Here is a 15,786-nt window from a genome sequence, read left to right as displayed (position 1 = left end):
AATTCTAATTCGGTTAAAATTATTACAACTTTACTCTAAAAGAATCTATGCGAGAAAATATTTAATTTCTACATCTAATAGATTCACAATGACCAATTAATTTAATTCCATTTCTGAACTTCAATTACTTAATTAAATAATAATTCAAAAAACTTAAATTAATTCTCAAGTCATTTCCATACTTAGTGAGAAACCATATTCATTTTCGAAAGTAATCTATTTCTAACTTTATTATTTTTATCCATTTATATTCATTTGATTCAACATGCAATTCGTTTTTTGTTTTAACGAGCTAGCGGAGGGACCGATTGAACATATGTAATTAGGGCTCAAATGATTTATAATTAAGTTCTAGCTTTTCGCCTAATAATTATAAACTCATTTAGTTATGAAATCATTCAACTATAGTATCGTGATTCAGCTCTCCCTAACAACAAACCATTACAAAAGCTACTTGACCGGTGCTCTTCCACTAACCTTGTCATAAGTGTGCTACCCGCATAGGATATCTTTCATCTCTTTGGGATAAATCCGTTCTCCCAATATGATCCTATTTTATCTCATGGTAACCATTACATCTTCCATCATGAAAAGTCAATAACTATCAAACAATAATTCAATCATTCATCACAAAGACAAACAACCTGTGGCCATGTTTACTTTTCATCTACCATGTAATACCAATGAAAGGATATCATTTACCTATTTCTTGGGCTATGAATTCTACTATTGTGAATGGTGCTACATACTGTAGAAGTCGTATACCCATTGCACTAGCTTTCAGTTCCTTATCTATTCGAACTTAGGCTTTTACTTACCTTAAAGCATACGAGTCACATATATATAGTTCATCATCCACTTAGGATTAAGTTATGTCACACTAATGAACATCACAAGTGAATAAATCCATAAATAGATTCAATATTTATTCTATTTGGGTCCTGCCCGATGTGCTGTTAGTCCAATCACTCACATCTATGTCTCTATCTTTTAAGAGTCACCCACTCCAATGCTCAAGTCAAAGCATCTCCCCAATTGGACTTGATAGATGACATATTAGTCTTTTAATCGGATTGCTCATTTTATATTAGACTACGGAAATGTTTAGGTTCATTTACTAATATAAACTTTCTTTTCGTTTTACAATCAGACCACGTAATATCACTTAGTATTAGTTAAACATTAAATAACCAGTGAGCTAATATTTGTTTCCATTTTGCTTTAAATGCAAAAAAATTGAGGACAATATACAAAGGATATTAATGTAATTCACAGATGATTTTATTAAACCAATCTATTCGAAAAAAATACAAGTGCACATAAATGAAAATACTACACTTAGGACACCAGATCCAATAGTCTCCCACTTACACTAGTGAAGTAGATGAGTCATGTTTTGCATTCTTATGCCCTCCATCTGTTTCCTAAAAACTCTCTAACAAGAAGATTCTTGGTAAACAAATCCATAAGGTTTGTCCTTAGATGTAATCTTTGACTACATCTACTATTCTGTCAATCATTACTGTCTCTTTTATGATACTTTCTGTCAATGTGTTTTGTCCTTATGTGATTTCTTTAGGGTTAGCTATATCTGCACTATTATAGTGCCATAACTTTTTCCATACCTCATATTTGGATCTTCCATGGTGAAGTTAACAATGTAACCCTGCTTGACACTTATTCACACTATGGACCCATCACCTAGGACAAAGACCTAGTCTGATGTCGATATCTTCAAATCTCAACACCTTTGGAAGTCAAAATCAGTATATCCTATATGAGTAAGATCTCCTCTAGAATAAACAAATGTATAATCCCTTGTTCTCTATAAATACTTGAGTATATGCTTAATTGATTACCAGTGTCTTGGACCAGAATAAACAAATATATAATCCCTCAATATATCTGGATGTGTGCACAACATAGCATACATGAGACTTCCTATTCCAGAGGCGTAAGAAATCTTTCTTATGTTTTCTCTTTCTTCTAAAGTCTTAGGACAATCCTCTAAAGAAAGATGAAATCCCGATATAAAAGGTTGGGTTCCCTTTTTGGAATTGTTGCAAGATTATCAAATGATGTGCAAGTGTACATAGTCGTCAATAAGTAATAAAGGAGTGAGTAAAGAGTATCATCTCCACAGGGACTGTACGTAAGACAAATATTGTGCAATTAACAACTAGCAAGTTGGTGATGGAAATAATGGAAAGAGAATTGAGTTAAGTGATTAACCTAATTAAAATGTAACTCATAAGTAAGTAGAAAATATTAACAAGTTTTAATCACAATGACATGAAGGGCTAGAATAACTATTTCCCCTAACTTATGATCATTGAAAACAATGCTAAGGAATGTTACGGTAAACCCGTGTCAATTTGGCAATTTATTAACCAGGAACCTATAAGCTATGAAGTCTCACTTTTAAACTTTTAATTTTTTTATCATATTTCTATGTTTAATTAACTTCAAGGTTCATATGCAAGTATCATACCTAGGGCTTATGCAAGGTAACAATATTTTTAAATACCATTTATAATTCAATTATTAAGAAATCAAACATACATCATTTAAATAGTGTGTCCACTAATTACCATCTTGTTTAAATTGATGAATTAATTCATAAACTTCCCAACACTACTTGTACATAAGCAAACATGATCATGATACACATAACCTTAACAATAGAGTATTAATAGCACAAGCTAAAGGATCATAATTATTATAGCATCAACAAAATTAAGTCATAACGATTAAATTAAAAGTAAAAGAATAAATTGCAATCATTTTTATCAGTCTATGAACAAAGTAAGATTAAAGGAAAGAAAATCGTAAGGCCGATTCTGGTGGTTCTCCAAGGTAATGCTCACATTGCTCCTCCTCTCTTCTCTTTTGCGTTGCTTCCAAGCACAAATGTTCTCAAGTTTGTCGAAATTGGCTAGTCTCAATGTTTCTAAGATGCTTTCTCGACTTTGTGTTGTGTGCTCTCAATTATGGTGTGTTTGAAGTCTAATTAGTGCCCCTTATTTATACTAGTGAGTCCCCTTCTCCTTTTACTATTTTTGGCATCTCACCCTTGATTTTCTCCATGTAGGTGGACAGTTGGCATGATTTGAGGAAGATTAGTGGATGGTTTGCTTGATTCAAGAGGTAGGGTAGATGGTTTGCTTGATTTGTGGAGGAGCTGTTTGATTCTTTCCATGGATGATTTAGTGGTTGAGGTAGGTAAAGGCCAAGTCCATGGATGGTTTTGAGCTCCCTTCTCTTCTCTAGTAGACAGTTTGGGCTAATCCTTCCCTTAGTGGAGGGTTTGGGCTTTTTTAGGTTGTCCAAGCTTGTTTGTCCATTCCATCATTGGGTTGAGAAGAATCCTAAAGTCCAACAAGCAATTTTGGGGCATTCAAATATGACAACATATTAGCCTAATCCCGTAGGTCTTATGCTGTAGTGTTGCTTCAACATTGAGTGTCAACATGTGAACTTCAAGTTGTTCTTCCCTCCTATTCCACTAACTACCTTCAAAGATGAAGAAATCATATAATTAGAATATAAATAAATCAAGGTGAATTATTCCAAAGATAAATTTTACGATAAATAGAAATTAGAAAAATTACAACATAATTTGTCATCAATCACCCTTGTCTTGAATGAAATTATAAGTTAAAAGGTATTAAAATAAATATTTTAGAGTTATCAGGAATCGACCGTTGCATGACATTCCAATATCTTTCTTATGTATGAAGGTGGTGATAATGCTATCACTTTATTTTTTCAATCCCTTAAGATTCGAATACCTAGAAAAAAATTAGGTTCTCTCAAGTCCTTCATGCTAAACTGTTGAGTTAACGACAGTTTAACTAATGAAAATGTCTATATGTCATTTCCATTAAGTAGAATGTTATTGACATATAGAACGAGAAATATCACCTTTCCTTCCCTAATACGTTTATCAACACAAGGTTCATCTATTTTGACAGTTTGATCAAATCTTTGATTCCATGAGTGGGATGCTTGTTTAAGTTCATATATGGATCTAAGCAGTTTGCAAACTTTATGCTCATTGCCTTTAGTTATATATCTGATCAGTTGCATCATATAGATGCCCTTTTCAAGACAGTCATTCAAGAACATTGTCTTGACATCCATTTACCAAATCTCGTAATCGAGAGCAACTACAATGGATAACAATACTTGGATTGACTTGAGCATGACAACTAGAGAGAAGGTTTCTTCGTAATCGGTACCTTATTTCTAAGTATAACTTTTTGCTACAAGTCTAGCTTTATAAGTTTCACTTTTCATCTAAATTTGTTTTTTTTCTTGTAGGTCCACTTACACCGTATGGGTTTTATCCCTTCCGGTAAGTCTATAAGTTCCCATATAGAGATGGAATTCATAGAATCCTTGTGAGCATTCATAGCTATTTCCAAAAGCTTAGAATTAGTACATTGCATCACTTCATAATATGTGAGTATGTTATCATCTTCCTGTTCAATAGGCTCAATGTTTAAATCACTTCAGTTGGACTAGAAGAACTCAAGCTTGCGAGAGACCCTCTTACTATGACGAATCACCCTATGTTTTTGATCTTTTGTAGGTCTACTATTAGGAGTTGATTCTAGAACTATTTTTGTAAGGTTTTGTGCATTTCCCAAAACTTCATCAAGTACCTTTTTACTTTAAGCTTTAAAGTCATTCATGTAACTTTCCTCAATGAAAGTAGCATGAGTTGACCTTATCATTATTTTCTTTTTATGGTTATAAAACAAACCACCTTTTTCTCCTTTTGGATATCCCACAAACATGTATAATTCCATCTGTATCCAACTTCCTCGCATCTTTATCCAATACGTGGGTTGGGGTATCCCCAAATCCTCAAATGATTTAGATTTGGCTTCCTACCATGCCACAATTCAAATGGAGTTTTAGATGTTGCCATAGTTGGTACATCATTTAGAATATAACAAGTTATATATATGACATATCCGAAAAAGGAGGTTGGCAACTTCGAATAACTTAACATTGATCAAACCATGTCTAACAAAGTTTGATTTCTTCTCTTTACCATGCCATTCTATTATAGAATGCCTGATGTAGTTAACTGGATAGAATCTTATTCTCTATGAGATACCCTAAGAACTCATCTGATAAATATTCCCCACCTCAACCAGACTGAAGTGCCTTTATGGGTAAATCTAGTTGTTTCTCCACTTTCGCAGGAAACTCTTTGAATTTATCAAAGGTTTCACTTTCACGGTGCATTATGTACACATACCCATATTTGGAATAATCATCAATAGAGGTTACATAATACTCGTACCAATCTCTTACACTGATGTTCATGGGGCCACATACGTCAGTTTACACAAGTTTTAAAGGTTTCATAACCCTCGTTCCTTTTGCATTAAAAATTTCTTAGTCATTGTACCTTCTAAGTAAGATTCATATTGTGGAAGATCAACTTCTTTAAGTGAACTTAAAGTGCCATATTTCACAAGTCTAGTTATTCCTTCTTGGTTAATAAGACCAAGTCTCAAATGCTAAAGGTGCAACTTATTAGAGTGAGAAGTTTTAAGTCTTTTATTTAAAATTTTAGTTTCAAGAAGTGCGTACATCTTTGGTTTGATAAAATAGAGATTATTTGACATTCATCCATTACAATTAAGATTACGGTTTCTAAATATTGTAACATTATTATTAAAATTCACAATCAAACCATCTTTAAATAACCCAGTGTTCTATTGAATCTTCCACTAAGTAAGTTTATATCATAAAGAGTTCCTTACCTTTGCCCTTAGTGACTAGGTAGTCCTTCCACTCTTTGCAGTTTGTTTTAAAGTGTCCTTTCTTGTTGAAGAAGAAACATTTAGACATGGATAAATCTTTTGGCTTCTTGGCTCTCTTCCTTTCCACTTGAAGTGACCTAGAGGGCTTAGCCTTGTTTCTTTTAATGTGCTTTCCCTTCCCTTTAGAGGAAGAAGCAACAACTAATTTTTCTTCTTCTTTTTAGACAGGTTGATTGCCATTCAACATCAACTCATAGGATTGTAATTCCTTCCTGAGTTATGTAAGCGTCAGATTATTGTTTCCAAGATTATATGCGACCCTAAAGCTTGTAAAGTTGTGTAAGTTTAGATTGCCCTCATTATCCGTAGCCTCGGCAAAGTATCCCATAAGAGTAATCATATGGTCTTTGACCGGAGTGTCAGGCTTTTGCTGGGCATTCATTAAACTAGTTATAGTCAATTATCGAGCCAAGGAAGCTTAGCCTTCGAACATGTCCTTTAGTTTGTCTAGAATTTCTTTAGTAGTTTTATAGCTTTCCATGATTGCCAGCATATACCAACGAGCTACCTCATCAGACTCTTCCCAACATTTTCTGGCCTTAGCTTGAGTGGCAGGAGGAAATTTATTATCTAGGATTGATTTGAGTTTCTCACAGCTCATGACAATCATGAGGTTCATTTTTCATTCCTTATAGTTATTTCTCTTCAGTTTGTTCTCAATGAGTATGTTTAATAAATGAGTAGGTTCCCTTTTTGAACTGAAAATAAAATATCCATTATTAATATCTTTGTATTAAAAAATATTTTGAAAACATTTTGCAATATACAATATGCATTAATGTAACACCCTATACTCAGCCCGGTCACCGAGCTCGAGTAATAGGACGCTACACCACCATTACAACATCACACATCACATAACGTCTTATTAGCAAGCAAACGCCATCAAATTTGAATCAATTATAGTGATTCCAAGTGAAGAATACCCTTGGCGATATTAACTTATGCCAAACATACATAAAAACAAGCCTATAACAAATTAGAAGCATGCTTTAAGACCAATTAACAAAAATTACCAAAAAATCATGTAGGTATTGATACTAATTCAATGGTATCAATATTTCTCATATATGGTATCGATACCAATAAGAAAATTGGTACCAAATCAACATTTTGTTTTCTTGCAAAATTTAAAACCCAACAACTATCGATATAAATAAAAAATGTATCGGTATTTTTACCCCAAGTATCGGTACTCAAGAAATGGTATCAATAGCAAAATAAGCTACTATTTTCCTATGTATTTGAAATATCATGGAGGTATCGATACTAAATACTTAATTATCAATACCTTTGCACAAAATAAAAAATACCAAAATAGGGCATCTAACTCAATTAGACATATACCACTTCAACAAGTTTATAAAACCTCAATATTCATCATCAACACATCCATATTTGCAGTTCAATGCGTCATCAATAATTTAAGCTAATTAAACCAATGAACTAACATTAAACGTCCATAAATTCTATGAGTAATAACATCAAGCAATCATCTAAAAGATCATGGAAATAATCAACCAACAATATAGCACATTGCCTTATTCCCACAATTTAAAAAAATAGCAATAATATCAACTACTCGATCATTAAGCTTAACTCGGATCACTTTCTTGGAATTTCTGCACTGCTCACACTGTAAATGCTAAATATCTACAATGGTTAGAAAGAGTGGGCAAGCTTAAACAAGCTCAGTGAATGTCAAAATAACCACAAAATATACACAACATCAAAGGTTAAACATGAACATACTACAACACATTCACAACCATATTCTAACTAAGTCAACATAACATATTCACGCTTGATTAGATCATAAAACTAGAATATACTCTCACGAGCAATTACACTCAACTCATATATATATAATTCATTTAATGATAATTTATCAAGACAAAACAATGCATTCATGCTTTAATAGCCCACAAATCTAGCTTATATATACACATGCATTTACACACAACATTTTAATATATTAATCACTTTATGATAATTTGGAAACTTGGAAACATGAAACATAAAGTGGGCTCTATCACCACAAATTGGATACACGTATCTCTATTACACCAATAACTCAAAGAGTCTAACATATCCCATAAGTGTAGCATGAAGCTAAACACTCTCCAACATCCTAACATATCTCGGTGAATAGAGCTTAGCTCAACATTCCTTTATCTTTCTGATCTGTCCCAAGGTCTCATTGCCCAAAGCACAAAGCACAAAGCACAAAGCACAAAACACAAAACACAAAACACAAAGGTGAGTACTTACAATCCTATGGCATGCCAACTATATCCAACAGTCTCATATGGTCACAAGGCCAAAATATCCACAAATACACACATTCAATTACTATTTTAATATACAAAATATCTATTCATATTCATCAGTTCACATCACAATTGTAACGCCCCTAACCCGAATCCGTCACCGAAATAGAGTTACAGAGCATTACCGGAGTTACCGATTCATTTATCAGATATTTCATTAATCCGATATCTTTTTTTTTTCACGTTCAAGTCTCGTATTCAAGTCATCCGGATCTTTATAAAGAAATTTGATCGTCGTTTTCATTGATTTCATGTTATAATACATTCAACTAATGCTCTAAACAAAATTATCATTTTACCCTTAAACTTTTAATTAATGATGATTTCATCCTTAGGTTAAAATAAAATAAAATTATTGCAATTTAATCCTTATTTCCAGTCGTTATTCTCACACAAATTGATAACAACCTATGAATTCTATAAAATGTCAGAATTTTCCATAATTTCAACACTTTTCAATTTAATCCTTAAAACATGTTTTTCCCTGATCTTGAGCTAAATTAATAATTTCATTCAATTTTGTAATTTAAATAATAAAATAACCCATTTCATGCAAATTGGTCATTTCTAACATTTTTTTTACAAAATTGCCCATAAAATTTTACTTTTATTCAGTTTAGTCCATGAGCTTAAAACATACAAATTAGCCATGCTAGCTGAATACTCATACATATTTTCCTCCTCCTCCTCTCCATTCCACATCCTTAATTTATATAACATGCAACAAGTAACATTATCAATAATTTCACTATTTACTTATGTATATTCAAAACTGTCCATTTGCGTCATAGTCCCTAAATTATTTATATCTTAAGCTACAGAACTCGAAATTAAGATCCTCTAATTTTCAATAAAACTAGACTTACTTATCTTATTACCATAACATTTTCAGAATTTTTGGTTTAGCAAATAAGTACATTTTATTCTTTAAAGTTGCCCCTGTTCTGCTGTCTGACAGTTCCGACCCTTCTTCACTAAGAATTAATTATCTCATCGTATGAGATTCGAATGATGTTCCTGCTTATTTATATTGAAAATAGACTCTTTAAGGATTTTAAACATATAAATTTAATCCCTTAATTATTTTTCTCCAATTTTTTATGATTTTCCAAAGTCAGAACAGGGGAACCCGGAATCATTGTAACATTGTCTCACAAAACTTATTATATCTCATGATTTACAATTCCATTGCTTACACCATTTCTTCTATAAGAAACTAGACTCAATAAGATTTAATTTAATATTTTATTCATCCTATAATTATATTTCTGCAATTTTTGGAGATTTTTCAAAGTTAGACTATTGCTGCTGTCCAAAACTTTTTTAGTGCAAAATGTTGATTTTCATTTTGCCCCAAATTTCACAGTTCATACAATTCAGTCCTTACTTAATTAACCCCTCATTTAAACTAATTTTCTCAATTAATACTTTTCCTAGACATTATAAGTTATTTCATAACTATTGAAATTCAGAATTTCCACATAAAACTCTAACTTCAAACTCTTTTATAATTTAGGTCCCAAACATTCACTTTCTATTCAATTCTTTCAAAAAAATCAGCATATAAACAATTTAAAGCTCTAATTCTATGTCAAATCATCATATAATTCCAGAACATATTCATAGAAACTTTCAATTTCTTTCATAGAATCAAGAACTAATGAATTCAACAAATGGACCTAGTTGTAAAAGTCACAAAAACACAAAAATTTCAAGAAATAATCAAGAATTGAACTTACTTGCAGTAAAAATATGAAAAACCAGCTTAAGGGAACTCTTCCATGGTGTTTTTTTCTGATGAGAATGCAGAAAAATAAAGAGAAATCTAGATAATTCTATTTTAGTCCTAGCTTTATTAAGTAAATTTTACAATTTTCCAATTTTGCCCTTATTTTCTTGGTGATTTCATGCTCTTGCCGTCCAGCCCAAATAGACCTTGGGTTTATTTCCCTTTTAAACCCTCTTTCTTTTATCATTTAAGCTATTTAATCATTTCTCACAATTTTGTATTTGATATAATTTAGTCCTTTTTGTTCAATTAGCTATCAGTACTTTAAAATTTCTTGACGAAACTTTAATACTAAATTATTAACACTCGATAAATATTTATAAAAATATTTATGGCTCGATTTAAAATTCCCGAGGTCTCGATACCTTATTTTCAATTCTAATTATTTTAATATATATATTTGTACATTTCACTATTTCAAAATTTTTCCTAACTTCACATTTAACTTATACTCACTAAATTAATAATATTTCCTACTCATTTGTCGGATTTAGTGATCTCGAATCACTATTCTGACACCACTGAAAATTAGGCTATTACAACAATCCTTTACGCAATGCACATTTATCGGTTTCACATTTATTTGCACTTTAAGTGTCACAATAATTCTAGTTAAGCTATCATTTACCAGACCTCACATGTGTGCATTAAAATTAGTACATTGTATATCATTTACAAGTATTCTCATATATTACATGTCATAATAATATCACATTCCATAATTCAACACATATGTACTTACTGTTTTTTTCACGTTTTCACTGCACATTTATATCGCTAACACAACATCATTATTGTCATTAAACATATTTAATATGCCCAACACTAACACATTCACAAGAGCTATCACAATATATATCACATGTCACATTATCACAACTTAATACTCAGTGCGCATCACACAATCACATACTTTTGAAATTAAACAAAGGGTATAAGGAAGCTTACGTTCGGAACTTAGCATAGGGGTTTAGGCTATTCCTAAGCTCCCAATTAACATTATGAATAGTGTCTACCAATAGCTAATCCAAACACTCACCGATCATGCTTTTGCCTAATTGCTGAAAGCTTAAACAATATATATTACATGTCACATTATCACAACTTAATACTCAGTGCGCATAACACAATCACATACTTTTTAAATTAAACAAAGGGTATAAGGAAGCTTACGTTTAGAACTTAGGATAGGGGTTTAGGCTATTCCTGAGCTCCCAATTAACACAATGAATAGTGTCTACAAACAGCTATTCCAAACACTCACCGATCATGCTTTTGCCTAATTGTTGAAAGGTTAAACTAGTTTTTCCTTGCCTTTCGCCTTGCTCATAGAAGGCACCAATGGTTTTGATGGTTCACACATAATAACCACACAATATATAAAATCAATTAGCAACAAAAGACTCACCTAAACCAACCAAAAATGCAAGCCTAAGCTATATTCTCTTTAAACTAAAACTTTTGACATAGAAAACTTGAAACTCAAATATCTCGGTTTCTACTTATTCTTTTTGCCTAAATTTGATTCTATTCATCTACTTATACATCTAAGAACAATTCCCAACTTTCAAACTACTCAAAACTATACAGATTCATGGATCCAAAATTTCAACATATAATAGCAATTTTCATGAATTCATTAAAACATTGGAATTCTTTAATGAAACTTTAAGGTATGTTTAGAAACCCTTATAATCATATCAAAACTAATGGAAAAACACTTTGAAACCTCTTTTTTATTCAAATCCTGAAATCCACCATTAACGATCCAATTTTTGGCTTTTATTCAAATATTTTGATTCAATGGATAAAACTCAACTTAAAAGGCTAGATATCATCAAAAATTGATAGGAAAACAAATCATAACATTCGATGGGAGAAAAATGAACATTTTGTTGAAAATTTGAAAAAAACCACAAGCTTGAAGGATGACTAAATCGATGGTGTTTTTGGTGTTTTCTTGAAATTCTATGGAGGTTTATTGGTTGGGTGATGATAGAAATTAAAGGGATGAAGTTTGGGAATCAAAATTGGAAGATCAAAATAGATGAATAAAGTTTGGGGTTTTAATTGACGACATATAATAAGTGAAGAATGCTCTCTTCCTTTTTAAACGTCAAAATAGTGTGAAAAAAGGGGGTTAAATTCGATTGATTTTAAAACTTGGTTTATTTTTTTTAAAACTACTCTTAATTTAACCTTTTTTACAAAACAATCTTATTTTCTGAATTGAAATTCTTTCCTACCTTATTTTTAAAAAAATTATTTGATTTTCAAAAAGCTATAGTTGAAAATAATTTTGGGTTACCACACATCAAAATTTCTAAACCCATATTGAGATTCCTAATTTACCCTAAAAAAATTGAGGCACAATTTTAGGGTGTGACAATTAAGATGATGTATGTGTCTTACGTTAAACCTTGAAAGCATTTGTAAGTCATTGCAATGATAATTCCTACACCTATTGAATTTTGTTACTGTGGGGAAATCTCAATCAACTAGTAAGAAGATGGATTTTCATCCAATTAACACATAAACCTAATTCATTCAGTATTCACATGTACTAATAATCGTTTAATGTTTGGCTATCATTCTATCTTAAGTAGAGCTTTTTGGGTAGTTACTTAACTAGAAGATATTGAGGTATAACCGTCACAACACCTATCACATCATAGACCACAAATGAGTCATCGTGGGTCAATCTCACTGAGTGATAATACCTCTTTGAAGATAAACTTCTTGTTATGTCGCATGATAATACCTAAAACGTTTTTTGCCAAATATTATACGATTACAAGATAGTTCTTCTTACTTTCAGGAAATCTCCTCATTGAGATCCACATGAAAATCCTACCATGGGGTAGTTAAATTGTAATGCCATCACAAGAGATCATTGATGAAGGTTGTAGCTCTTGTTTAGGGGCTTTCTTCCATTCAGTCTTTTAAAAACATGCAAGGTTTTTTATGTATAGTTTCAATCATGAATGATTAATAAACGCATGACAAGTACACGCGACATTTTTTCCCTAAACAATATGACATGCTTATCATACATATTCATGAACATATATTTGTAGTAAATACATATCATCATGTTATCATAAATAAAAGAAAAAAATTTAAATGATCATGATCAACCAAAGTTTCCATGATTCCATCCTAGAAATATAATAAAATCACAAAAGTCACCACAAAGTATACTTTGGGTCTTCTAGTTTTCCACCATGGACTTTTTCTGTTGCACCGGTTCACGTCGCCACTAGCCTCCTCTACCAGTCACTACTGTCAACCACCACCGCTAAACGACCGATAGCCTTTGCTGTCGGACCATCATTGATCTTTTGCTGGTTGACTTGGTTGGGTTTGGTTTGTCTCGATTAGCTTAGATGCATATTGGTTCTCCGAATTTGTAACAATCCGATTTTGACCCTAGTCAGAATAGTAGTTTCGAGACCACAAATCCGAGTTTGAAAAATATTTTAATATTATTTTCTATGTCTGTGATATGTGAATTTATACCTGCGAAATTGCTGTGATTTAATTTGTCTGTTTCTGTGCTTAATTATGAAAAATGATTAAATCGCATAAAGTGTAAAGTTGAGTGCTAGATGTTAAAGCACCTAATTGGCTTGGCTTTTAAAATAAAGGTCCTTGCATGTCAAATTTGCCATTTGTATTAATGGTGGACAATGATGGACATTAGTAGGTGGATTTTCATGTGATATTACTAAGGATAAAATGGTAAAATGAGAAATTATAGTAAGTAAAATAAAAAAAAAGCATGAAAATGAATCATTTGGTGTTCTTCATTGTCGAAAATCCTAATAAAAGAAAAGATAAAAGCTTTGCTGGGGTTCGGCTATTGAAGGACTTGATTAAGGTATGAGTTTTGGTTAGTTTTTGATAATTTCTACGTTTCTGTGATCGTTACTTCGAGTTCTTCAAATTCCATGTCTGAATTTCTGTTTCTGTTAAAGATTTCATGAAATGGAATTGTTGATATCATGAGTTTTGTAATGTTCTTGGATGAATTATGAAGGTTTAGTAGATGATTTATAAGCATTGTCTTTGAATTTTGATGAAATAGAGCTATTTGGGATAATTTGTGAAAATAAGGTTTTGAAGGACTAAATTATGAATTAAATGTGTTATTTGGGATTGTATGGAAGCCATGTATATTTGGCCAAGCTATAGTCTTGGTGAATTTTGCATATTTGTGATTTTGTGAAAAATGGACTAAATTGTCAAAGTGTGATAATATAAGGGCTAAAATGCAAAGTGCCCTAAATATGTGTATATGGATTAAGTTGAATGAAATGAATGATTTAATGGTTGAATTTGTATTGTATTAGATCAAGAACAAAGAAAACCGGACTTAGATCGAGGGAAGTCCAAAATAGTTGAATAGTCGACTCGTTATGTCTGAAATCCGTATGAGGTAAGTCAAATTACAACTAAATGTTAGTTGAAATAAATTCTACTTATATAAACTGTAAATTGTATTGGATGGAAATGAGAGCCTGATGAATGGATTTCGAGTAAATTCTGTTAATAGGATAGTATCTGAAAAACTCAGTATGTTTTCAAACAAAGTTGACATCTGTCTGAGACATCGTGTAAGACCGTGTCTGGGACATAGGCCTCGATTGAGATTTACATATAAGACCATGTCTGGGACATTGGCATCGTATCTGATTTCATGTAAGACCCTCTCTAGGACAGAGGCATCGATATTGAATTACATATAAGACCACGTCTGGGACGTCGGCATTGTACTTGTTTATGAGCATCTGTAATCGTTTATGACTCGTCTGATGTTGGCGTATGAAATCTGATATTGAGTATATGAAATGTATAATCTATGCAGGTACATTTGTATCATACTAAATCTCTGAATATGAAAAACTCTGACTCTGTGAAATATGTATGTGATCGCGTGATTTCGTGATAGGTTTTAAATATTTATAATTACTCACTCTTGAAACTAACTATTATCGCGATGTAGGCAAGTGTACCTATCGAACAGTAGAATAGTTTTAGCAAGACCGGATTTGTTGAACCCAAAGGAGCTAAAATTTAGTAATGACTATCTTTTTATTATCTAGCCTAAGAATAAAGAGGTTTTGTTTTAATTAACTAATTATCTAAACTAAGAACGCACAAAGAAAAGAATTAGGGAATTGCTTTTGGAAAAAATCGATTGACTTAAGACAATACCTAAGGACAAATCCACCTAGATTGTACTTATTATTCTGGCTATTTATTCATTTAACTTATTCCATAGAGATCCCTAAGTTATGTTATTATCCCTATTCAAGACTAATAATGTCTAATCCCTAGATTGAATAACCAAGACTTTTCTCTAATTAACACTCTAGGGTTGCATTAACTCGATCTATGGATCTCCTTATTAGGTTTCACCCTAATCCGGCAAAATCTTGTCACCCTATATCTAGGTGCGCAATCAACTCCACTTAATTATGATAATTGTACTCTTAGATAGGGTCCATTCCTCCTCTGAATAAGAGCTTATCTTGAATCACTATCCTGGGATATCAAAACAAGAATTAAGAACATATAATTAAGAACAAGTTAAATATTTATCATACAATTCAGAAAATAATACCAAGATTCGTCTTAGGTTTCATTCCCCTTAGGTATTTAGGGGATTTAGTTCATAACTAAATAAGAAAACATCTCAAAATAATAAAGAATACAAAACATAAAGAAACCCCAAAACTCCTGAAGGGGAATTGAGGAGAGATCTTCAGTCTTGATACCCAAAACTCCTGAAGGGGAATTGAGGAGAGATCTTCAGTCTTGA

The sequence above is a fragment of the Gossypium hirsutum genome, chromosome A09 (assembly GCF_007990345.1).
Source record: "Gossypium hirsutum isolate 1008001.06 chromosome A09, Gossypium_hirsutum_v2.1, whole genome shotgun sequence".
Lineage (NCBI taxonomy): Eukaryota > Viridiplantae > Streptophyta > Magnoliopsida > Malvales > Malvaceae > Gossypium > Gossypium hirsutum.
The sequence above is the reverse complement of the archived record's forward strand: the minus strand, read 5'-3'. Positions refer to the sequence as shown.